Source organism: Camellia sinensis, chromosome 3, assembly GCF_055761805.1.
Source record: "Camellia sinensis isolate YWXY chromosome 3, ASM5576180v1, whole genome shotgun sequence".
NCBI lineage: Eukaryota > Viridiplantae > Streptophyta > Magnoliopsida > Ericales > Theaceae > Camellia > Camellia sinensis.
In genome coordinates this window covers 21920891-21945174 of record NC_138963.1, presented here as the reverse complement: position 1 = coordinate 21945174, position 24284 = coordinate 21920891, and the positions used below count along the sequence as shown (strand labels likewise).

The following is a 24284-nucleotide window of genomic DNA, read 5'->3' as shown; positions in this document are numbered from 1 at the left end:
TATTTTACTATCCTATATGGGTTTTAACATAGATATTGTCATCTTGTATAAATGGTGTGATTTGGAAAGGTTTTTGGTGAATTTTTGGTTAGTTTCCATATATATAAAAGAGGGGTTTTCTATTTGGGTTCCTTATGGGCATAAGAGGTCATGAACACGTTGTGACTTGAGAAGAATTGATGAAATTTGGTCTTTGGTATAATATTTGATAAAGGGAGAGATTTGCCCTAATTTGAATTACATAAGTAATTTTGTATAAATAACGAAATTGGCTTGGAAATTATGGAATTGAAGGAACATGGGATTAAATGGTGTAGTTGGATTAATAAATTACTCACATATTGAAAAGTTGATAAATTATCTGTTGATAGATTTATTTATCTATTTAGAAATATCTGCTTTGAGCTATCGATGGAGGATAGTCATGATTGTTGTAGAAACTGCATGATGATTAGGTGAATTGAAACTAATCAATTGGATTTTGTCATTAAATGGTGTAGTCGGATTAATAAATTACTCACCTATTGAAAAGTTGATAAATTATTTATTGATAGATTTATTTATCTATTTAGAAATATCTGCTTTGGGCTATCGGTGGAGAATAGTCATGATTGTTGTAGAAACTGTATGATGATTAGGTGAATTGAAACTAATCAATTGGATTATGTCGTTGAATATGACGGTTGGATTAAAACACTAAATATGTGATTTAATTGGTCATTGTATATGACAACGTGTTTAAATACATTGTATATGTATCTTGTTTGGGACAAGATAGGGGATATACTCCATTGTTTGTGAGGAGATAGGGGATGGATTCCATTGATAATTAAGTTGGCCGGAGTTTCCAGGGTGAAAGTCCCGAAATCTTATATATATTTGGGTGCCGGTTCCCTCGGACGTAGTTCCGTAAAATGGCAAGAAATGGAAGTGTATGAATAAATGTTTATGATTGAAGTGTTGATAAATAAGTTGTAGTCTCATTTTGAATTGTTTAAGTGATGATGAAATATGTCCATGAATTGATTTGGATAAGTAAATGTAAATGAATGGAAGTATGGATGTCAATGTTGATTGGTTATGGAGAAGGTGTAAGTTGGTTTTCAAGTGTTAAACATTTATCGGAAGCTAATGTTTTAGTTAATTCTCATATGTTGTTTAGTATATCTCTACTAGGCTTTGGCTCACCCTACTTGGGACATCATTTTTCAGGTACAGGCACTACAACATTTTCTTAGTTTAGTGACATTTGAAAGTGCCACAAAACTATTGGTTTAATGACATTTTTTAGTCTTGTGGCATTTTGAACAAGTGCCATTTGTATCCGTGCCACGGTAGATACTAGTGCCACGATAGATACTTGCAAGTGCCACTACACCATTACGGCTAAAAACTTTCAATGACATTTTGATGTCATGGTAGATATTATTTGTGGCATTATCAAGCGCCATTAAAAAAAGAGTTAGTGACACTTATAAGTGTCATTACACTATCAAAACTAAAACCTTTCAGTGACACTTTAATGTCATGGTAGGCACTATTCGTGACACTATCAAGTGTCATTTGTGACGATAATTCGTTGTAGAATAATTTGATCCGCTCTTGCGGAGACTCGAACCGCCAACCTCCCTTACCATAAACCTTATACACCACACTCCTCCCACATGACCTCTATAGCACCACATGATTATATATGCAACATATATTATTTATATAGTACAAACATCCATATTAATATAAAAGTATATGTATAAACATAATTATTTTATTGAACATAATTTATGTAAAATAAAATATTTACTATCAAAATAAAAAAAGATCACTTTTGGCGACTAAAAATATTTTTTAGTTGCCAATTCTATACTTTTGGCTACTAATTATTTTTTAGTTGCTAAAAAACTTAACTTTTGCTGACCAAAATTAGATTTGGTCACCGAAGATGCACTTTCAGCTAGCAAAATTTTGGTCGCCAAAAAATTTAATTCTCGCCTTAGGATTTTAGTTCTCCCGCGCTAAAAATGACCACTTTTGGTGACTAAACTTATTTTTTTGTCACCAATTGTAGACTTTTGGCTACTAAAATTTTTTTAGTCACCAAAAAGCTTTACTTTTAACTACTAAAATTTTTTAGTCGGTAAAACCCATATAATCAGCGACCAAACTTATTTTTAGTCGCCAATTGTAGACTTTTGGCTACTAAATTTTTTTAGTCGCCAAAAAGCTTTACTTTAGGCTACTAAAAAAATTTTAGTCACTAAAACCTATATAATCAGCGACCAAACTTAGTTTTAGTCGCCAATTGTAGACTTTTGGCTACTAAAATTGTTTAGTCGCCAAAAACTTTACTTTTGGCTACTAATGCTGTTTTGGTCGCTGAAAGCTATACTTTCAACGACTAATTTTTTTTTGGTCAGGAAATTTAGTCGCCGAATGTGCTTTTTCCTATTGTGTATATTGAGTTTAATTTATTTATTTTTAATCATTTTCTGCATTTTAAAAATTTAGAAAATATATTGGCATTTTTTATTTTTTCAAAAATGCCATTATAAGCTTGGAAAGTTTTTGGCTTAGTAGCATTTCTCAAAATGCTATAAAATATTTGTTTATGACACTTTTCACCTAAGTGCCATAAAAAGTAATTTGCACCTACCTACTGTCCTGACATTTTTTTAAAAACGCCATTGCTACTAAAGTTTAGTGACATCTAGTGGTAAATGTCACGAACATAATTTTTTGTGTCATTGTTTTATAAAATGCCATAAAATTGGTGTGACATTTCTTTATTGAAATGCCACTAAAGCCTTATATGTTTGTGATTCTGTGGCATTTTTCTAAAACATTTAATGCCAATTTTTATTTTTGTGGCATTTTCTAAAAACATGCCACTAGTGTAGTGTCACTAAAGTGTAAATTTGTTGTAGTGACATTTTTGTTGTAGTGAAGTGACACTTTTTTTGATTGAAATGCCACTAGAGCCTTGTATGTTTGTGGCTCTATGACATTTTTCTAAAAAATGGCACCAAATATTTTTTTTGTGACATTTTTTAAGAACATGACACTAGTATGGTGTCACTAAAATGTGTTTTTGTTGTAGTGAGGTGATATGCCGCCTCGAAGATCTTAGCTTGGGAGGTTTAGGAGTTGAAGACTCCATTTTGTTATTTTTGTTTTGTGTTAAATGTGAATTCAAGCCAAGAGTTTTATATGTAAAAAGTTAGAACTCTTTTTTTGTTTTAACCAAGTGTTAACTTGGAAAACTGTAAGCCCTTTGGGCACTTATTTTTGTTGTTTAGAAGTTAGAGTTACATGTTATAGTTTTAAGATTAATATTTATGAAAATGTAATGCATGTATTATCTTTTGTAAAGGAAACTTTGATGAATGAAGAGATGATATTTCTCCTATGTTTATGATAATTTGTAAATGATTGTCTTGTACTATTTTTTGGGGGGCGTTACATGCTCTAGATATGAGTTCGCACTTTGATTATGATCTGGATTCAACTTCGCAAATTGAACTCTGACGGCGATGAAATCGACTCCGACAACAATGGTATTTGCGGTGGTGGTAGTGGTGGCAGTGGCCATTGAATGGAGTGAAGTGAGGTTTGGATTTAGAGAGAGAGAGAGAGAAGAGAGAGAGAAATGAGGTTTCTCCATCCGTTTCTTTCCCTCTACAAATCCTTACTTAAATTCATGATCCAACACTCAGGCTAGGCCCTGTTTGCTTCTCAGAAGTTTTCGTCATGATCTGAATTTCTGCTAATTGGTGTTCTATTTGTGTCCCAGCCTTTTCTTTATAATTAAATACAAGAAATTAAGGTTTTAAAGACGAAAATAATTTGTTTGTAAAAATTATATTTTTAAGGACAAAATGAAAGAATTTAAAAAATATATATATATATATGTATATATATATTTAATCATGTTATTATATTTTTTAGACAAATTCACTTGATTGTAAAAAGATTAATCACTTTTCTTTATAATTTTAATTGGTCCATAATAAATTCAAATAATATATTATTGTATTTTATATATTAATTTTTGAACTTAATAATCGGTACAATCGAAATCAAAAACAAAAAAAGAATCAGTTTCATCACCCACTCTCTCCCTCTCTACCTCTCTGTCAAATCCCTAATTTCTTCATATATTAGGTTTCAAATCCCTAATTTCATTTCAGCACTCACTCTCTACGGGTTCGATATAGAACTCAATGGTTCTTCTTCTCTACGGATTCTGATCTGTGGTTCATCATTGTCTCATAGCATCTCTCTCCAGGGCTGGATCGCTCCGTTGCCGCCTCATCTCTCCTCGATTCTTCGATTTTCCGGCGACTCTCCGGTAGCGATTCCGATCAGGTACCATATATATACATACATACATGTATGTATCCGTATATCGTAATTTTAGCCCTCGGTTTCCTGCATGGTTTTGTATACATGTATAGATTCATGTGTTTGTCAATCAAATTTACCAAATTGAAATATGCAGATCTAAGTAATGATTTTCCATACTTCATCTTCTGGTAGGTAAGAATACCAGAAAGTGAGCGAGCAAAGAGGTTTACAATATTGTGGACTCAAAACTGCATCTAAATCTACCTAAAAACATTTTCATGTTTGATCCTTGGCAGTAGCGTGCAGGACTAGTCTCAAGTTAAATTAGTTCTGTATTGGTGTTGAATAGATAACTCAGAGCTCCTTTTGTTCAGTGATTTGTAATCAAGTGTATTGGTTGAATGAATTGTGACATAATAAAGTGGAAAATAGAAACTACCTGATTTTGCTGGATGAAATTGTTTCATTCATTCTTGAAATCCTCTGAATTTGCTAGATGAAATCTTTTTGCACTCCTCTGTCCTTTAAATTTGCTGTATGATTTCATGTCATTGGTTTGGTTACCACAGATTTAAGCAAATTTTGAGGAAGGTTGAAACACAAATTTGTTACTAACAAGAGTAGAGAATGAAAATATCAGGAACTATAGTCATTGTGTGGATTGGGAAATCTCGTGTGTTTCCCCTTGATACACAGCTCTACACACCTAGTAATCCGCTAAACTACATCTTTTAGGTGTAAGTCAGTTTCTGTTAACAGAGCAAAGGTATATATATAGGACTTGAGAGCATCATCAATGTGGGATCAAATGTACTAGAGACTTGTTTAATAGTATTTTTGTAAGCAACCTAAGTTTGATTCATAGTGTTTAGTCACATCTCTACCCATATCTAATTGATTTACTTTTTGTTAAAGCTTTACAAAAACTGTATTTGTTGACCAAATAATTTTGATTATAGAAAGCAACAAAAATTTTATCTATGAAGGAACATGAGTTAAACATTTTAATGAATATCAAAACATTTGGACCTGGAATGCAATGCATATGCATGTGCAAGGTGTAAATAAAGGAATCAGGGTGATCAGATCAACTACCACAGGCCTCAAGTGTGGTGGATTCCTCTGGAGTTGGCCCCTATACTAGCAGGCCCAAACTATACCCAATAAATGAATATTGTTACAAAAATAGCTGGCCCGGACTATACCCAACCCGACTGTCAAAGGCTATGGATGCTCAAACTTAAAATGGAACACAAAATTAGAACACTATTGCAGGGTTAAACTGTTACAATCCACATATATATATATATATATATCTAGAATTCCATAAACATCTTCTTGCAATTTAACTACAAAATAACTAATTAAGTTTGTGTAATGAATATTATCTATAATATTTTTTCAATGGATAACCTAGCTAATCTATTTAATTGAGGTCAACCAAAAATAATTTTAAATTTTAAACTTAGTATAAATGTTGAATTTATTTAAAGGCAATCATGCGCATCAACTTGTGACTGTAAGTACCTTATGCACATGTTGGGTTTTCAACAATTAATCACATATATCATCAAGAAAAAACTGTGCGGACACACACCCACAAGCCAATAATATCTTACAATTGATGATTGCACATATTTTATCAGGTCACTTAATATATTGCAAAAATTCCTCAAAATTGCCTTGGTTGGGCAACTATCACCGAATGGGTGATGATGATGACTTCGAGATCCGATGGTTAGTCTTAAACAAATTTGACTGGGTCCATTCACCTATCTTCAGGTTTGCCGCAATATCCCGGTCACTATTCGTGGGTTACGTTATGTGAACGAGGAAAGCATCAGATTATGTTGCTAGTACTGTTTGATCATTCCCTTACGGAAGGAGTGGTGTATTGACAGTAATAACTGATGTAGTTTTTTGTGACCAAACTTACCTTTTGCATGTAGAGAGCATAAGCACCTTCCAAACTAGGGCAGGATACCCTCCTTTCTAGGATTGTATTATTGCCTCTTTGAATGATTTAGTGAATCGTAGATCTTATTTATAAATTAGGATAGCGCAACCCTACCCCCCGATAGGCACGAATGCAAATTATGTGCTTGTGTGATATTTTGAAACTGATTTGATTTGATTCCTGAGATCAACAATGAGAAAGATGGTGATTTCTTTCCGAAAATCTGGGGAGTTTGATATGGCAGTGATTTGATTTTGCTGCAATCTGAGTTATTTGGGGCATGATCCAATTGCAGAGATTTGGGTGTTCAATTTAGGCAGTGATTCGTATTTTGATAATGATTTGAGTAATCAGTAGTAGATTAGGGGGGTTGTTTCCCAATTTTAAAAAATTTGAGTTTGAAATTGGGTTCTTACCTTAGTGATCAAAAGAGAAGAATTTTTGCCTTTTTAAAATTTAAATCCCCAATAAAACATGTTTTGAAAGAAAAACTTCTAGGAAAAAGAAACTTTCCAACTTAAGTAGAGCCTTGGAGGTTATGGAAGGTGTTTGATTGAATAAGAATCTTTGAGTCATTGACTTTAGGGGGGAATTTCAACTTTTATGAAAAATGGTAGATAAGCAAGCGGTGACCAAATCTTCCATTTTGAATAAAACTCCAAATCCCCAAAAAGATAATTGACTAAGGAGACAATTGTTTGATTAGACACTTGGAATAAAATCTGAAGCTCCTAGAGAGGAAAGAATTTTGAAAGAAAACGCGAGTAGAACTTTAGAAATTATGAAAATTTTTAATCAAACAGAAATCTTTAGGTTTTTTGACTTTAGAGGGAATTTGATTTTATGGAAAAGTGTTTGATGAGGAGGTAATGACAGAGTCTTTCACTTTGAAATGAAATTTTGAATTTCCTTAGAAGACATTTGACTATAAGGTAACTGTTTGATTGATTTCTTTGAATAAGATGTTAAATTCCTTGGAAATTTTTTGAAAATAAAATTTGAGTAGAGTTTGGAAATTATGGAAAGTTCTGTCCGTCGAGTGAAAATCTTTGGGCCATGACTTTGAGGGAACCTTAATTTTATGGAGAAATGTTAGACAAGGAAGTGATGACCAAGTCTCTCATTTTGAATAAAATTTTGGTTCCTCTATAAGAATATTTGGCTATAGGATGATTGTTTGATTGATTCCTTAGAATAAAATCCGAACTCCTCAAAACAGTTGAAATAGAAGAGGGAAGGAAAACTTTGAGAATTTAAATAAAAAAAAGGCACTTTATTTTGAAAAAGGGTTTTGAAAAAAAAAAAAAAAATTGAAGTTGAGATTTGATCACACACTCTTGAAAATAAATTGGGTCACATTTCGAGAAACAATAAATAATGAAAAGGCAATTGTTTAGATTGATCACTCTGGTAGGAATCATTAAAATTCCTCAAAATTGCCTTGGTTGGGCAACTATCACCCAATGGGTGATGATGATGACTTCGAGATCCGATGGCAAGTGTTAAACGAAATTGGCTAGGTCCAGTCACCTATCCTCAAGTTTGCTGCATAATATCTCGTACACTATTCGTGGGTTATGTTATGTGAACGAGGCAAGCATCAGATTATGCTGCTAGTATTGTTTGATCATTTCCTTGCGGAAGGAGTGGTACATTGACAGTAATAACTGATGTAGCTTTTTGCGACAAAACTTACTTTTTGCATGTAGAGAGCATTAGCACCTTCCAAACTAGGGCAAGATACCCTCCTTTCTAGTATTTTATTATTGCCTCTTTGAATGATTTAGTGAATCGTAGATCTCATTTCTAAATTAGGACAGGGCAACCCTAACCCCTGATTGGCACGAATGCAAATTATGTGCTTGTGTGATATTTTGAAACTAATTTGATTTGATTCCTGAGATCAACAATGAGAATGACGGTGATTTCTTTCCGAAAATCCGGGGAGTCTGATATGACAGTGATTTGATTCTGCTGCAATCCGAGTTATTTGGGGCAATGATCCAATTACAGAGATATGGTTGTTCAATTTAGGCAGTGATTCGTATTCTGATAATGATTTGAGTAATCAGTAGTAGCTTAGGGGGGGGAGGGGTTTCCCAATTTTAAAGAATTTGAGTTTGAATTTGGGTTTTTACCTTAGTGATCAAAAGAGAAGAATTTTTGCCTTTTTAAAATTTAAATCCCCAATAGAACATGTTTTGAAAGAAAAACTTTTAGGAAAAAGAAACTTTGCAACTTAAGTAGAGCCTTGGAGCAGTGTTTTTTAAGGCGAAAAGCGAACCAAGGCGACAAGGTCACCTAACGCCTAAGCGCGAGGCGACGAGGCGAGGCGAGGGCTTCATCGAAGCGAGGCGACCAGAAATGATAATTTTTTAAAATAAATGGTATAGACAAAAATATAAATATTTTAACAACATTAAAGAACGTAAAAAAATTAAAATAGTTGAAATTAATTGAATCAAAATAATTAATTGAATAACCAGGAAATTAAAATAACCAACAAATTAATTGAATTAAATTAATTGAATTAAAATAATTAATTGAATAACCAGGAAATTAAAATAACTAGGAAATTAATTGAATTAAACAAATTAATTGAATTAATTGAATTAAACAAATTAATTGAATTAAAATAATTAATTGAATAATCAGGAAATTAATTGAATTAAAATATAAACAAATTAATTGAATTAATTGAATTAAACAAATTAATTGAATTAATTGAATTAAAATAATTAATTGAATAACAAGAAATTAAAATAATCAGGAAATTAATTAAATTAATTGAAATTTTAACACAGAAGAAAAAAAATAATTGAATTAATTTTAAAAATTAATTTTTGCGAATTAAAAATTAATTTAAAAAAAAAAAGAATTAATTCAAAGTCGAACAGTGTTCGACAGTGCTCTTCTTCTTCAAGTCGAAGTCGAACAAAGAACAAAGAACAGGTGAAGTCGAACAGGTCCGATAGTGAACAAAGGAGAAAGGAAGAAGAAGAAGAAAGGAAGAAGAAGGTAGAAGAAGCAACTCACCACGTCCGAAGAAGGAAGAAGCAGACCCTGGCGATTCGACTTCGGCAGAAGAAGACCAGATGCTTCGATTCGACTTCGGCAGACGATGCACTCCACCAAGTTGATCTAGGGTTTGGCTTCTTATTTCGTAATTAACTTTGTCGATCAAGGGCCCAGATGATTCGAACGAAGTCGATCAAGGGGCCAAATGTTTCGAACTTAAATCAGGCAAAAATACGATGAAGCGTCACCTCTTTCCGCCTCACGCTTCATCGCCTAAGCCTCGCTTCAAGCGCTTCTGAGTCACCTCACCATTTCGCCTCGCCTCAGCACGCATGAAGCGTTGAAGGCTCGCCTCGCCTCGCTTAGCGCTTAGGCGAGCGCTTAGGCTCACCTCTGATAACACTGCCTTGGAGGTTATGGAAGGTGTTTGATTGAATAAGAATCTTTAAGTCATTGACTTTAGGGGGAATTTCAGCTTTTACGAAAAATGGTACATAAGGCAGCGGTGACCAAATCTTCCATTTTGAATAAAACTCCAAATCCCCCAAAAGATCATTGACTATGGAGACAATTGTTTGATTAGATACTTGGAATAAAATCTGAAGCTCCTAGGGAGGAAATAATTTTGAAAGAAAACGCGAGTAGAACTTTAGAAATTATGAAAAGTTTTTGATCAGACAGAAATTTTTAGGTTTTTTGACTTTAGAGGGAATTTGATTTTATGGAAAAGTGTTTGATGAGGAGGTAATGACCGAGTCTTTCACTTTGAAATGAAATTTTGAATTTCCTTAGAAGACATTTGACTATAAGGTCACTGTTTGATTGATTTTTTCAAATAAGATGTTAAATTCCTTGGAAATTTTTTGAAAATAAAATTTGAGTAGAGTTCGAAAATTATGGAAAGTTCTTTTTGTCAAGTGAAAATCTTTGGGCCACTAACTTTGAGGGAACCTTAATTTTATGGAGAAATGTTGGACAAGGAAGTGATGACCAAGTCTCTCATTCTGAATAAAATTTTGGTTCCTTTATAAGATATTTGGCTAGAGGATGATTGTTTGATTGATTCCTTGGAATAAAATCCGAACTCCTCAAAACATTTGAAAAAAAAGAGGGAAGCAAAACTTTGAGAATTTAAATAAAAAAACGGCACGTTATTTTAAAAAAGGGTTTTGAAAAGAAAAAAATTTGAAGTTGAGATTTGATCACACACTCTTGAAAATAAATTGGGTCACATTTCGGGAAACAATAAATAACGGAAAGACAATTTTTTAGATTGATCACTCTGGTAGGAATCATTAAAATTCCTCAAAATTGCCTTGGTTGGCAACTATCACCCAATGGGTGATGATGATGTCTTCGAGATCCGATGGCAAGTGTTAAACAAATTTGATTAGGTCCATTCACCTATCCTCAGGTTTGCTGCATAATATCTCGGACACTATTCGTGGGTTATGTTATGTGAACGAGGCAAGCATCAGATTATGCTGCTAGTACTGTTTGATCATTCCCTTGCGGAAGGAGTGGTACATTGACAGTAATAACTGATGTGGCTTTTTGTGACCAAACTTACCTTTTGCATGTAGAGAGCATTAGCACCGTCCAAACTAGGACAGGATGCCCTCCTTTCTAGGATTTTATATTGCTTCTTTGAATGATTTAGTGAATCGTAGATCTCATTTCTCAATTAGGACAGGGCAACCCTAACCCCCGATAGGCACGAATGCAAATTATGTGCTTGTGTGATATTTTGAAACTGATTTGATTTGATTCCTGAGATCAACAACGAGAAAGACGGTGACTTCTTTTCGAAAATCTGGGGAGTCTGATATGGCAGTGATTTGATTCTGCTGCAATCCGAGTTATTTGGGGCAATGATCCAATTACAGAGATTTGGGTGTTTAATTTAGGTAGTGATTCGTATTCTGATAATGATTTGAGTAATCAGTAGTAGATTAGGGGGGTTGTTTCCCAATTTTAAAGAATTTGAGTTTGAATTTGGGTTCTTACCTTAGTGATCAAAAGAGAAGAATTTTTGTCTTTTTAAAATTTAAATCCCCTATAGAACATGTTTTCAAAGAAAAACTTCTAGGATAAAGAAACTTTCCAACTTAAGTAGAGCCTTGGAGGTTATGGAAGGTGTTTGATTGAATAAGAATCTTTAAGTCATTGACTTTAGAGGGGAATTTCAACTTTTATGAAAAATGGTAGATAAGCAAGCGGTGACCAAATCTTCCATTTTGAATAAAACTCCAAATCCCCCAAAAGATCATTGACTAAGGAGACAATTGTTTGATTAGATACTTGGAATAAAATCCGAAGCTCCTAGGGAGGAAAGAATTTTGAAAGAAAACGCGAGTAGAACTTTAGAAATTATGAAAAGATTTTGATCAGACAGAAAGCTTTAGTTTTTTGACTTTAGAGGGAATTTGATTTTATGGAAAAGTGTTTGATGAGGAGGTAATGACCGAGTCTTTCACTTTGAAATGAAATTTTGAATTTCCTTAGAAGACATTTGACTATAAGGTAACTGTTTGATTGATTTCGTCGAATAAGATGTTAAATTCCTTGGAAATTTTTTGAAAATAAAATTTGAGTAGAGTTCCGAAATTATGGAAGTTCTGTTTGTCGAGTGAAAATCTTTGGGCCACTGACTTTGAGGGAACCTTAATTTTATGGAGAAATGTTGGAGAAGGAAGTGATGACCAAGTCTCTCATTCTGAATAAAATTTTGGTTCCTCTATAAGATATTTGGCTTGAGGATGACTGTTTGATTGATTCCTTGGAAAAAAATCCGAACTCCTCAAAACATTTGAAAAAAAAGAGGGAAGGAAAACTTTGAGAATTTAAATTAAATAAAGGACTTTATTTTGAAAAAGGGTTTTGACAAAAAAAAAAAAAAATTTGAAGTTGAGATTTGATCACACACTCTTGAAAATAAATTGGGTCACATTTCGGGAAACAATAAATAATGGAAAGACAATTGTTTAGATTGATCACTCTGGTAGGAATCATTAAAATTCCTCAAAATTGCCTTGGTTGGGCAACTATCACCCAATGGGTGATGATGATGACTTCGAGATCCGATGGCAAGTGTTAAACAAATTTGATTGGGTCCATTCACCTTTCCTCAGGTTTGCTGCATAATATCCAGGACACTATTCGTGGGTTATGATATGTGAACGAGGCAAGCATCAGATTATGCTGCTAGTATTGTTTGATCATTCCCTTGCGGAAGGAGTGGTACATTGACACTAATAACTGATGTGGCTTTTTGTGGCCAAACTTACCTTTTGCATGTAGAGAACATTAGCACCTTCCAAACTAGGGCAGGATACCCTCCTTTCAAGGATTTTATTTTTGCCTCTTTGAATGATTTTGTGAATCGTAGATCTCATTTCTAAATTAGGACAGGGCAACCCTAACCCCCGATAGGCACGAATACAAATTATGTGCTTGTGCGTTATTTTGAAACTGATTTGATTTGATTCCTGAGATCAACAATGAGAAAGGCAGTCATTTCTTTCTGAAAATCTGGGGAGTCTGATATGGCAGTGATTTGATTCTGTTGCAATCCGTGTTATTTGGGGCAATGATCCAATTACGGAGATTTGGGTGTTCAATTTAGGCTGTGATTCGTATTCTGGTAATGATTTGAGTAATCAGTAGTAGATTAGGGGGGTTGTTTCCCAATTTTAAAGAATTTGAGTTTGAATTTGGGTTCTTACCTTAGTGATCAAAAGAGAAGAATTTTTGCCTTTTTAAAATTTAAATCCCCAATAAAACATGTTTTGAAAGAAAAACTTCTATGAAAAAGAAACTTTCCAACTTAAGTAGAGCTTTGGAGGTTATGGAAGGAGTTTGATTGAATAAGAATCTTTAAGTCATTGACTTTAGGGGGAATTTCAGCTTTTATGAAAAATGGTAGATAAGGAAGTGGTGACCGCATCTTCCATTTTGAAAAAATCTCCAAATCCCCCCAAAGATCATTGACTAAGGAGACAATTGTTTGATTAGATACTTGGAATAAAATCCGAAGCTCCTAGGGAGGAAAGAATTTTGAAAGAAAACGTGAGTAGAACTTCAGAAATTATGAAAAGTTTTTGATCAGACAGAAATCTTTAGGTTTTTCGACTTTAGAGGGAATTTGATTTTTTGGAAAAGTGTTTGATGAGGAGGTAATGACCGAGTATTTCACTTTGAAATGAAATTTTGAATTTCCTTAGAAGACATTTGACTAGAAGGTAATTGTTTGATTGATTTTGTCAAATAAGATGTTAAATTCCTTCGAAATTTTTTGAAAATAAAATTTGAGTAGAGTTCGGAAATTATGGAAAGTTCTTTTGAGTTGAAATCTTTGGGCCACTAACTTTGAGGGAACCTTTATTTTATGGAGAAATGTTGAACAAGGAAGTGATGACCAAGTCTCTCATTCTGAATAAAATTTTGGTTCCTCTATAAGATATTTGGCTAGAGGATGATTGTTTGATTGATTCTTTGGAATAAAATACGAACTTCTCAAAACATTTGAAAAAAAAGAGGGAAGCAAAACTTTGAGAATTTAAATTAAAAAAAGGCACTTTATTTTAAAAAAGGGTTTTGAAAAGAAAAAAAATTGAAGTTGAGATTTGGTCACACACTCTTGAAAATAAATTGGGTCACATTTCGGGAAACAATAAATAATGGAAAGACAATTGTTTAGATTGATCACTCTGCTAGGAATCATTAAAATTCCTCAAAATTGCCTTGGTTGGGCAACTATCGCCCAATGGGTGATGATGATGACTTCGAGATCCGATGGCAAGTGTTAAATAAAATTGGCTGGGTCCATTCACCTATCCTCAGATTTGCTGCATAATATCTCGTACACTATTCGTGGGTTATGTTATGTGAACGAGGCAAGCATCAGATTATGCTGCTAGTATTGTTTGATCATTTCCTTGCGGAAGGAGTGGTACATTGACAGTAATAACTAATGTGGCTTTTTATGACCAAACTTACCTTTTGCATTTAGAGATCATTAGCACCTTCCAAACTAGGGCAGGATACCCTTTTTTCTAGGATTGTATTATTTGCCTCTTTGAATGATTTAGTGAATCGTAGATCTCATTTCTAAATTAAGACAGGGCAACCCTAACCCCCGATAGGCACGAATGCAAACTATGTGCTTGTGTGATATTTTGAAACTGATTTGATTTGATTTGATTCCTGAGATCAACAATGAGAAAGACAGTGATTTCTTTCCGAAAATCTGGGAAGTCTGATATGGCAGTGATTTGATTCTGCTGCAATCCGAGTTATTTGGGGCAATGATCCAATTACAGAGATTTGGGTGTTTAATTTAGGTAGTGATTAGTATTCTGATAATGATTTGAGTAATCAGTAGTAGATTAGGGGGGTTGTTTCCCAATTTTAAAGAATTTGAGTTTGAATTTGGGTTCTTACCTTAGTGATCAAAAGGGAAGAAATATTGCCTTTTTAAAATTTAAATACCCAATAGAACATGTTTTGAAAGAAAAACTTCTAGGAAAAAGAAACTTTCCAACTTAAGTAGAGCCTTGGAGGTTATGGAAGGTGTTTGATTGAATAAGAATCTTTAAGTCATTGACTTTAGGGGGAATTTCAGCTTTTATGAAAAATGGTAGATAAGGAAGTGGTGACCAAATTTTCCATTTTGAATAAAACTCCAAATCCCCCAAAAGATCATTGACTAAGGAGACAATTGTTTGATTAGATACTTGGAATAAAATCCGAAGCTCCTAGGGAGTAAAGAATTTTGAAACAAAATGTGAGTTGAACTTTAGAAATTATGAAAAGATTTTGATCAGACAGAAAGCTTTAGGTTTTTTGCCTTTAGAGGGAATTTGATTTTATGGAAAAGTGTTTGATGAGAAGGTAATGACCGAGTCTTTCACTTTGAAATGAAATTTTGAATTTCCTTAGAAGACATTTGACTATAAGGTAACTGTTTGATTGATTTCGTCGAATAAGATGTTAAATTCCTTGGAAATTTTTTGAAAATAAAATTTGAGTAGAGTTCGGAAATTATGAAAAGTTCTGTCCATCGAGTGAAAATTTTTGGGCCACTGACTTTGAGGAAACCTTAATTTTATGGAGAAATGTTGGACAAGGAAGTGATGACCAAGTCTCTCATTCTAAATAAAATTTTGGTTCCTCTATAAGATATTTGGCTTGAGGATGATTGTTTGATTGATTCCTTGGAATAAAATCCGAACTCCTCAAAACATTTGAAAAAAAAGAGGGAAGCAAATCTTTGAGAATTTAAATTAAAAAAAGGCCTTTATTTTGAAAAAGGGTTTTGACAAAAAAAAAAATAAAATTTGAAGTTGAGATTTGATCACACACTCTTGAAAATAAATTGGGTCACATTTCGGGAAACAATAAATAATGGAAAGACAATTGTTTAGATTGATCACTCTAGTAGGAATCATTAAAATTCCTCAAAATTTCCTTGGTTGGGCAACTATCACCCAATGGGTGATGATGATGACTTCGAGATCCGATGGCAAGTGTTAAACAAATTTGATTGGGTCCATTCACCTTTCCTCAGGTTTGCTGCATAATATCTAGGACACTATTCGTGGGTTATGATATGTGAACGAGGCAAGCATCAGATTATGCTGCTAGTATTGTTTGATCATTCCCGTGCGGAAGGAGTGGTACATTGACACTAATAACTGATGTGGCTTTTTGTGGCCAAACTTACCTTTTGCATGTAGAGAGCATTAGCACCTTCCAAACTAGGGCAAGATACCCTCCTTTCAAGGATTTTATTTTTGCCTCTTTGAATGATTTAGTGAATCGTAGATCTCATTTCTAAATTAGGACAGGGCAACCCTAACCCCCAATAGGCACGAATGCAAATTATGTGCTTGTGCGATATTTTAAAACTGATTTGATTTGATTTGATTCCTGAGATCAACAATGAGAAAGACAGTGATTTCTTTCCGAAAATCTGGGAAGTCTGATATGGCAGTGATTTGATTCTGCTGCAATCCGAGTTATTTGGGGCAATGATCCAATTACAGAGATTTGGGTGTTTAATTTAGGTAGTGATTCGTATTCTGATAATGATTTGAGTAACCAGTAGTAGATTAGGGGGGTTGTTTCCCAATTTTAAAGAATTTGAGTTTGAATTTGGGTTCTTACCTTAGTGATCAAAAGAGAAGAATTTTTGCCTTTTTAAAATTTAAATCCCCAATAAAACATGTTTTGAAAGAAAAACTTCTAGGAAAAAGAAACTTTCCAACTTAAGTAGAGCCTTGGAGGTTATGGAAGGTGTTTGATTGAATAAGAATCTTTAAGTCATTGACTTTAGGGGGAATTTCAGCTTTTATGAAAAATGGTAGATAAGGAAGTGGTGACCAAATCTTCCATTTTGAATAAAACTCCAAATCCCCCAAAAGATCATTGACTAAGGAGACAATTGTTTGATTAGATACTTGGAATAAAATCCGAAACTCCTAGGGAGGAAAGAATTTTGAAAGAAAACGCGAGTAGAACTTTAGAAATTATGAAATGTTTTTGATCAGACAGAAAGCTTTAGGTTTTTTGACTTTAGAGGGAATTTGATTTTATGGAAAAGTGTTTGATGAGGAGGTAATGACCGAGTCTTTCACTTTGAAATGAAATTTTGAATTTCCTTAGAAGACATTTGACTAGAAGGTAATTGTTTGATTGATTTCGTCAAATAAGATGTTAAATTCCTTTGAAATTTTTTGAAAATAAAATTTGAGTAGAGTTCAGAAATTATGAAAAGTTCTGTCCATCGAGTGAAAATCTTTGGGCCACTGACTTTGAGAGAACCTTAAATTTTTGGAGAAATGTTAGACAAGGAAGTGATGACCAAGTCTCTCATTCTGAATAAAATTTTGATTCCTCTATAAGATATTTGGCTAGAGGATGACTGTTTGATTGATTCCTTGTAATAAAATCCGAACTCCTCATAACATTTGGAAAAAAAGAGGAATGGAAAACTTTAAGAATTTAAATAAAAAAATGGCACTTTATTTTGAAAAAGGGTTTTGAAAAAAAAAAAGAAAATTGAAGTTGAGATTTGATCACACACTTGAAAATAAATTGGGTCACATTTCGGGGAACAATAAATAATGGAAAGACAATTGTATTGATCACTCTGGTAGGAATCGTTAAAATTCCTCAAAATTGCCTTGGTTGGGCAACTATCACCCAATGGGTGATTATAATGACCTCGAGATCCGATGGCAAGTGTTAAATAAAATTGGCTTTGTCCATTCACCTATCCTCAGGTTTGCTGCATAATATCTCGTACACTATTCGTGGGTTATGTTATGTGAACGAGGCAAGCATCAAATTATGCTGCTAGTATTGTTTGATCATTTCCTTGCGGAAGGAGTGGTACATTGACAGTAATAACTGATGTGGCTTTTTATGACCAAACTTACCTTTTGCATTTAGAGATCATTAGCACCTTCCAAACTAGGGCAGGATACCCTTTTTTCTAGGATTGTATTATTTGCCTCTTTGAATGATTTAGCGAATCGTAGATCTCATTTCTAAATTAGGACAGGGCAACCCTAACCCCCGATAGGCACGAATGCAAACTATGTGCTTGTGTGATATTTTGAAACTGATTTGATTTGATTTGATTCCTGAGATCAACAATGAGAAAGACAGTGATTTCTTTCCGAAAATCTGGGAAGTCTGATATGGCAGTGATTTGATTCTGCTGCAATCCGAGTTATTTGGGGCAATGATCCAATTACAGAGATTTGGGTGTTCAATTTAGGCTGTGATTCGTATTCTGATAATGATTTGAGTAATCAGTAGTAGATTATTGGGGTTATTTCCCAATTTTAAAGAATTTGAGTTTGAATTTGGGTTCTTACCTTAGTGATCAAAAGAGAAGAATTTTTGCCTTTTTAAAATTTAAATCCCCAATAAAACATGTTTTGAAAGAAAAACTTCTAGGAAAAAGAAAGTTTCCAACTTAAGTAGAGTCTTGGAGGTTATGGAAGGTGTTTGATTGAATAAGAATCTTTAAGTCATTGACTTTAGTGGGAATTTCAACTTTTATGAAAAATGGTAGATAAGGAAGTGGTGACCGCATCTTCCATTTTGAAAAAAACTCCAAATCCCCCAAACGATAATTGACTAAGGAGACAATTGTTTGATTAGATACTTGGAATAAAATCCGAAGCTCCTTGGAAGGAAAGAATTTTGAAAGAAAACCTGAGTAGAATTTTAGAAATTATGAAATGCTTTTGATCAAACAGGAATCTTTTGGTTTTTCGACTTTAGAGGGAATTTGATTTCATGGAAAAGTGTTTGATGAGGAGGTAATGACCGAGTCTTTCACTTTGAAATGAAATTTTGAATTTCCTTTGAAGACATTTGACTATAAGGTAACTGTTTGATTGATTTCTTCAAATAAGATGTTAAATTCCTTGGAAATTTTTTGAAATTTAAATTTGAGTAGAGTTCGGAAATTATGAAAAGTTCTGTCCGTCGAGTGAAAATCTTTGTGCCACTGACTTTGAGGGAACCTTAATTTTATGGAGAAATGTTAGACAAGGAAGTGATGGCCAAGTCTTTCATTCTGAATAAAATTTTGGTTCCTCTATAAGATATTTGGCTGGTGGATGATTGTTTGATTGATTCCTTGGAATAAAATCCGAACTCCTCAAAACATTTGAAAAATAAGAGGGATGGAAAACTTTCAGAATTTAAATAAATAAAAGGCACTTTATTTTGAAAAAGGGTTTTGAAAAAAAAAAATTGAAGTTGAGATTTGATCACACAGTCTTGAAAATAAATTGGGTCACATTTCGGGAAACAATAAATAATGGAAAGACAATTGTTTAGATTGATCACTTTGGTAGGAATCATCAAAATTGCCTTGGTTGTAGGAATGGCAACGGGGCGGGGTGCGGCGAGGCCGGTGATCACTCTCCGTCCCCGATCCCCAATTGTAGAATTTTCCCCGTCCCCGACCCCGATCCCCGACGGGGCGTCTACCACCGCCCCCATCTCCGCCCCCTAACAGGGATCAGATTTCCCCAACCCCGAAAATTCCCCGATCAAAATATTAAAAAAAAAAATAATAAAAAAAAAAAAAAAAAAAACAAACAAACATATAGATTCAATAACAAAGATTCAACATATATATTCATCAACAACAACAATCAGATTTGCTTATCATCATCAACAACAACAAAACAACTCGGAGCTCAAATGTATATTCAACAAAACAGATCTGAGCTCTGAGTTCAAATATATATTCAACCACTCTGACCTCAAATATATATTAAACACCAGATTTAACATATATATTCAATAGATCGAACAGATCTGAGCTCAAATGTAAAAAATAAAAAATAAAAAATCTAACACACTGAAAAAGAGAGACGACTGCAATCGCCTGCGATGGAGAGGCGACGAACTCTGATGATGATGGAACATGGGGCAGCGATGATGGAGAGGAGGGACGACGACGATGGGAAGAGGGGAGGAGGACAGCAGCGATTGATGGGAAGGGGGGAGGAGGACAGCTGCGATGGGGAGTAGGGACAGCGGCGATGGAGGGACGACAGCGACGCCGTGAGAGCAACTGCGCCAAGAGAGGGAGAGAGGGGCTAAGACTGTGAGAGAGACGAAATGCATGTGGTGAAAGGCAAAGACAAACATAGGAGTATATATGTTCGGGGCATATTCGGGGAATATTCGGCGAGTTATGCGGGGCTTATTTGGGGCGGGGCCGGGGTTGCGAAACCTATTCCCGTTCCCGGCCCGAAAACAGTCGGGGATTTAATTTTTAATACCATCCCCGGCCCAATGGGGATAATTTTCTGGGAAAACCCGTTCTAATCGAGATCAGGGGATCGGGTCCTCGTCGGGGGGTTCAAATTGCCATCCCTACTTGGTTGGGCAACTATCACCCAATGGGTGATGATGATGACTTCGAGATCCAATGGCAAGTGTTAAACAAAATTGATTGGGTCCATTTACCTATCCGCAGGTTTGCTGCATAATTTCCCGTACACTATTCGTGGGTTATGTTATGAGAATGAGGCAAGCATCAGATTATGCTGCTATTACTGTTTGATCATTCCCTTGCGGAAGGAGTGGTACATTGACAGTAATAAGTGATGTGGCTTTTTGTGACCAAACTTACCTTTTCCATGTAGAGAGCATTAGCACCTTCCAAACTAGGGCAGGATACCCTCCTTTCTAGGATTTTATTATTGTCTCTTTGAATGATTCAGTGAATCGTAGATCTCGTTTCTAAATTAGGACAGGGCAACCCTACCCCCCGATAGGCACGAATGCAAATTATGCGCTTGTGTGATATTTTGAAACTGATTTGATTTAATTCCTGAGATCAACAATGAGAAAGACGGTGATTTCTTTCTGAAAATCTGGGGACTCTGATATGGTAGTGATTTGATTTTGCTGCAATCCGATTAATTTGGGGCAATGATCCAATCGCAGAGATTTGGGTGTTCAATTTAGGCGGTGATTCGTATTTTGATAATGATTTGAGTAATCAGTAGTAGATTAGGGGGGTTGTTTCCTAATTTTAAAGAATTTAAATTTGAATTTGGGTTCTTACCTTAGTGATCAAAAGAGCAGAATTTTTGCCTTTTTAAAATTTAAATCCCCAATCCTTTTTAAAATTTAAATCCCCAATAAAACATGTTTTGAAAGAATAACTTCTAGGAAAAAGATACTTTCCAACTTAAGTAGAGCTTTGGAGGTTATGGAAGGTATTTGATTGAATAAGAATCTTTTTAGTCATTGACTTTAGGGGGAATTTCAACTTTTATGCAAAATGGTAGATAAGGGAGTGGTGACCGCATCTTCCATTTTGAAAAAAACTACAAATCTCCCAAAAGATAATTGACTAAGGAGACAATTGTTTGATTAGATACTTGGAGTAAAATTCGAAGCTCCTTGGGAGGAAAGAATTTTGAAAGGAAACCCGAGTAGAATTTTAGAAATTATGAAAAGTTTTTTATCTGACAAAAATCTTTAGGTTTTTTGACTTTAGAGGGAATTTGATTTTATAGAAAAGTGTTTGATGAGGAGGTAATGACCGAGTCTTTCGCTTTGAAATGAAATTTTCAATTTCCTTAGAAGACATTTGACTATAAGGTAACTGGTTGATTGATTTCTACAAATAAGATTTTAAATTCCTTGGAAATTTTTTGAAAATAAAATTTGATTAGAGTTCGGAAATTTTGGAAAGCTCTTTTTGTCGAGTGAAAATCCTTGGGCCACTGACTTTGAGGGAACCTTAATTTTATGGAGAAATTTTAGATAAGGAAGTCATGACCAAGTCTCTCATTCTGAATAAAATTTTGGTTCCTCTATAAGATATTTGGCTAGAGGATGATTGTTTGATTGATTCCTTGGGATAAAATCCGAACTTCTCAAAACATTTGAGGAAAAAAAAAGAGGAAAAGAAAACTTTGAGAATTTAAATGAAAAAAGACACTTTATTTTGAATAAGGGTTTAGGAAAAAAAAAAAAATGAAGTTGAGATTTGATCACACACTCGTGAAAATAAATTTGGTCACATTTCGGGAAACAATAAATAATGGATAGACAATTTTTAGATTGATCACTCTGGTAGTAATCATTAAAATTCCTCAAAATTGCCTTGGTTGGGCAACTATCACCCTATGGGTGGTGATGATGACTTCGAGATCTGATGGCAAGTGTTAAACCAAATTGACTGTGTCCATTCACCTATCCTCAGGTTTGCTGCATAATATCCCGGACACTATTCGTGGGTTATGTTATGTGAACGAGGCAAGCTTCAAATTATGCTGCTAGTACTGTTTGATCATATTGACAGTAATAACTGATGTAGCTTTTTGTGACCAAACTTGCCTTTTGCATGCAGAGAGCATTAGCACCTTCCAAACTAGGGCAGGATACCCCCCTTTCTAGGATTTTATTATTGCCTCTTTGAATGATTTAGTGAATCGTAGATCTCATTTCTAAATTAGTACAGGGCAACCCTAACCCCCGATAGGCACGAATGCAAATTATCTGCTTGTGTGATATTTTGAAACTGATTTGATTTGATTTGATTCCTGAGATCAACAATGAGAAAGACAATGATTTCTTTCCGAAAATCTAGGAAGTCTGATATGGCAGTGATTTGATTCTGCTCCAATCCGAGTTATTTGGGGCAGTGATCCAATTACAGAGATTTGGGTGTTCAATTTAGGCAGTGATTCGTATTCTGATAATGATTTGAGTAATCAGTAGTAGATTAGGGGGGTTATTTCCCAATTTTAAAGAATTTGAGTTTGAATTTGGGTTCTTACCTTAGTGATCAAAAGAGAAGAATTTTTGCCTTTTTAAAATTTAAATCCCCAATAAAACATGTTTTGAAAGAAAAACTTCTAGGAAAAAGAAACTTTCCAACTTAAGTAGAGCCTTGGAGGTTATGGAAGGTGTTTGATTGAATAAGAATCTTTAAGTCATTGACTTTAGGGGGAATTTCCACTGTTATGAAAAATGGTAGATAAGGAAGTGGTGACCGCATCTTCCGTGTTGAAAAAAACTCCAAATCCCCCAAAAGATAATTGACTAAGGAGACAATTGTTTGATTAGATACTTGGAGTAAAATCCAAAGCTCCTTGGGAGGAAAGAATTTTGAAAGAAAACCCAAGTAGAATTTTAGAAATTATGAAATGCTTTTGATCAGACAAATCTTTAGGTTTTTCGACTTTAGAGGGAATTTGATTTTATGGAAAAGTGTTTGATGAGGAGGTAATGACCGTGTCTTTCACTTTGAAATGAAATTTTGAATTTCCTTAGAAGACATTTGACTATAAGGTAATTGTTTAATTGATTTCTTCGAATAAGATGTTAAATTCCTTGGAAATTTTTTGAAAATAAAATTTGAGTGAGTACGGAAATTATGGAAAGTTCTGTCCGTCGAGTGAAAATTGTTAAAACCTATCACCTACTTCACCCACTAAACCTAACCCACTATACCACTACCACCTCACCTACTCCACTAAACCTAACCCACTACACCACTACCACCTCACCTACTCCACTAAACCTAACCCACTACACCACTACCACCTCCACTTTACCTACTCCATCTACCACCTACTACCACCTACTCTTCTATATATAGGAATCATTGTAACATTCAATATATGAATCAATAATACAATCATTTCTCTTTATACATTAAATTTCTACATGGTATCAGAGCTATAAGATTTAGGCCTATACTCCTTTCTTTCCGGCGGGCAGCCGGCCGGCAACCTTGCCTTCGCTGCCCGCGGGAGTTTTTCAACACATATCACAAACACATACCTTTACTCTTCTTCACCACTCACCAATAGTTTCCCTCTCCGAATCGAAGTCATCTTCCTCGTCATCAATTTCCGGCGGCTGCGAAGATCAGCAAGCACAGTCGCCACAGATGATACCACATCCTTCTCTTCCAAACACCGCAGATGATACGCCATCGTTCTCATCATCAGAGTAATCGTTGAAACCCTTTTTCCCACGAAATCATTTCCCACAAATTCTGCTTGCTGTAGCCTCCACAGCCCATTACCACCATATTGCGTCGCCGGCCTTTCGCCTCCTCGCGTCACCGCCTTCCGTCGCCGACTCCCTGCCTTCCGTCGCCCTCTTCCATCTCAGGTATTGAAGGACCGAACACCGCAACCAACAACTTCGCTTAGAAATGGACATTGATTCTGTGGAAGCTGCATCATCAACCATGCAAATGGATTCGGAGGAGTCATCCAACGCTTCTGGTAAAGAAAAAGATGATATTGCTAAGTCGATAGAAAAAATGAAGATTGAGTCTGGGGAGGCAGGGACTTCATCAACCAATTTCAAAAAGAAACCAGTCATAATCATTGTTGTAGGAATGGCAGGCAGTGGAAAAACAACATTCCTTCATCGTCTGGTTTGTCATACACAAGCT

General features: G+C 34.7%; 1 long non-coding RNA gene across 1 annotated transcript in view; it reads left to right on the top strand.

Moving 5' to 3' along the window:
• Nucleotides 1–3923: 3923 nt before the first annotated feature.
• Nucleotides 3924–24284, top strand: part of LOC145822384 (uncharacterized) — a 32288-nt gene continuing 11927 nt past the window's right edge. The window contains exon 1 of the long non-coding RNA XR_014363546.1: nt 3924–4362. This is a non-coding gene — a long non-coding RNA (uncharacterized LOC145822384). The remainder of the gene's footprint in view (nt 4363–24284) is intronic.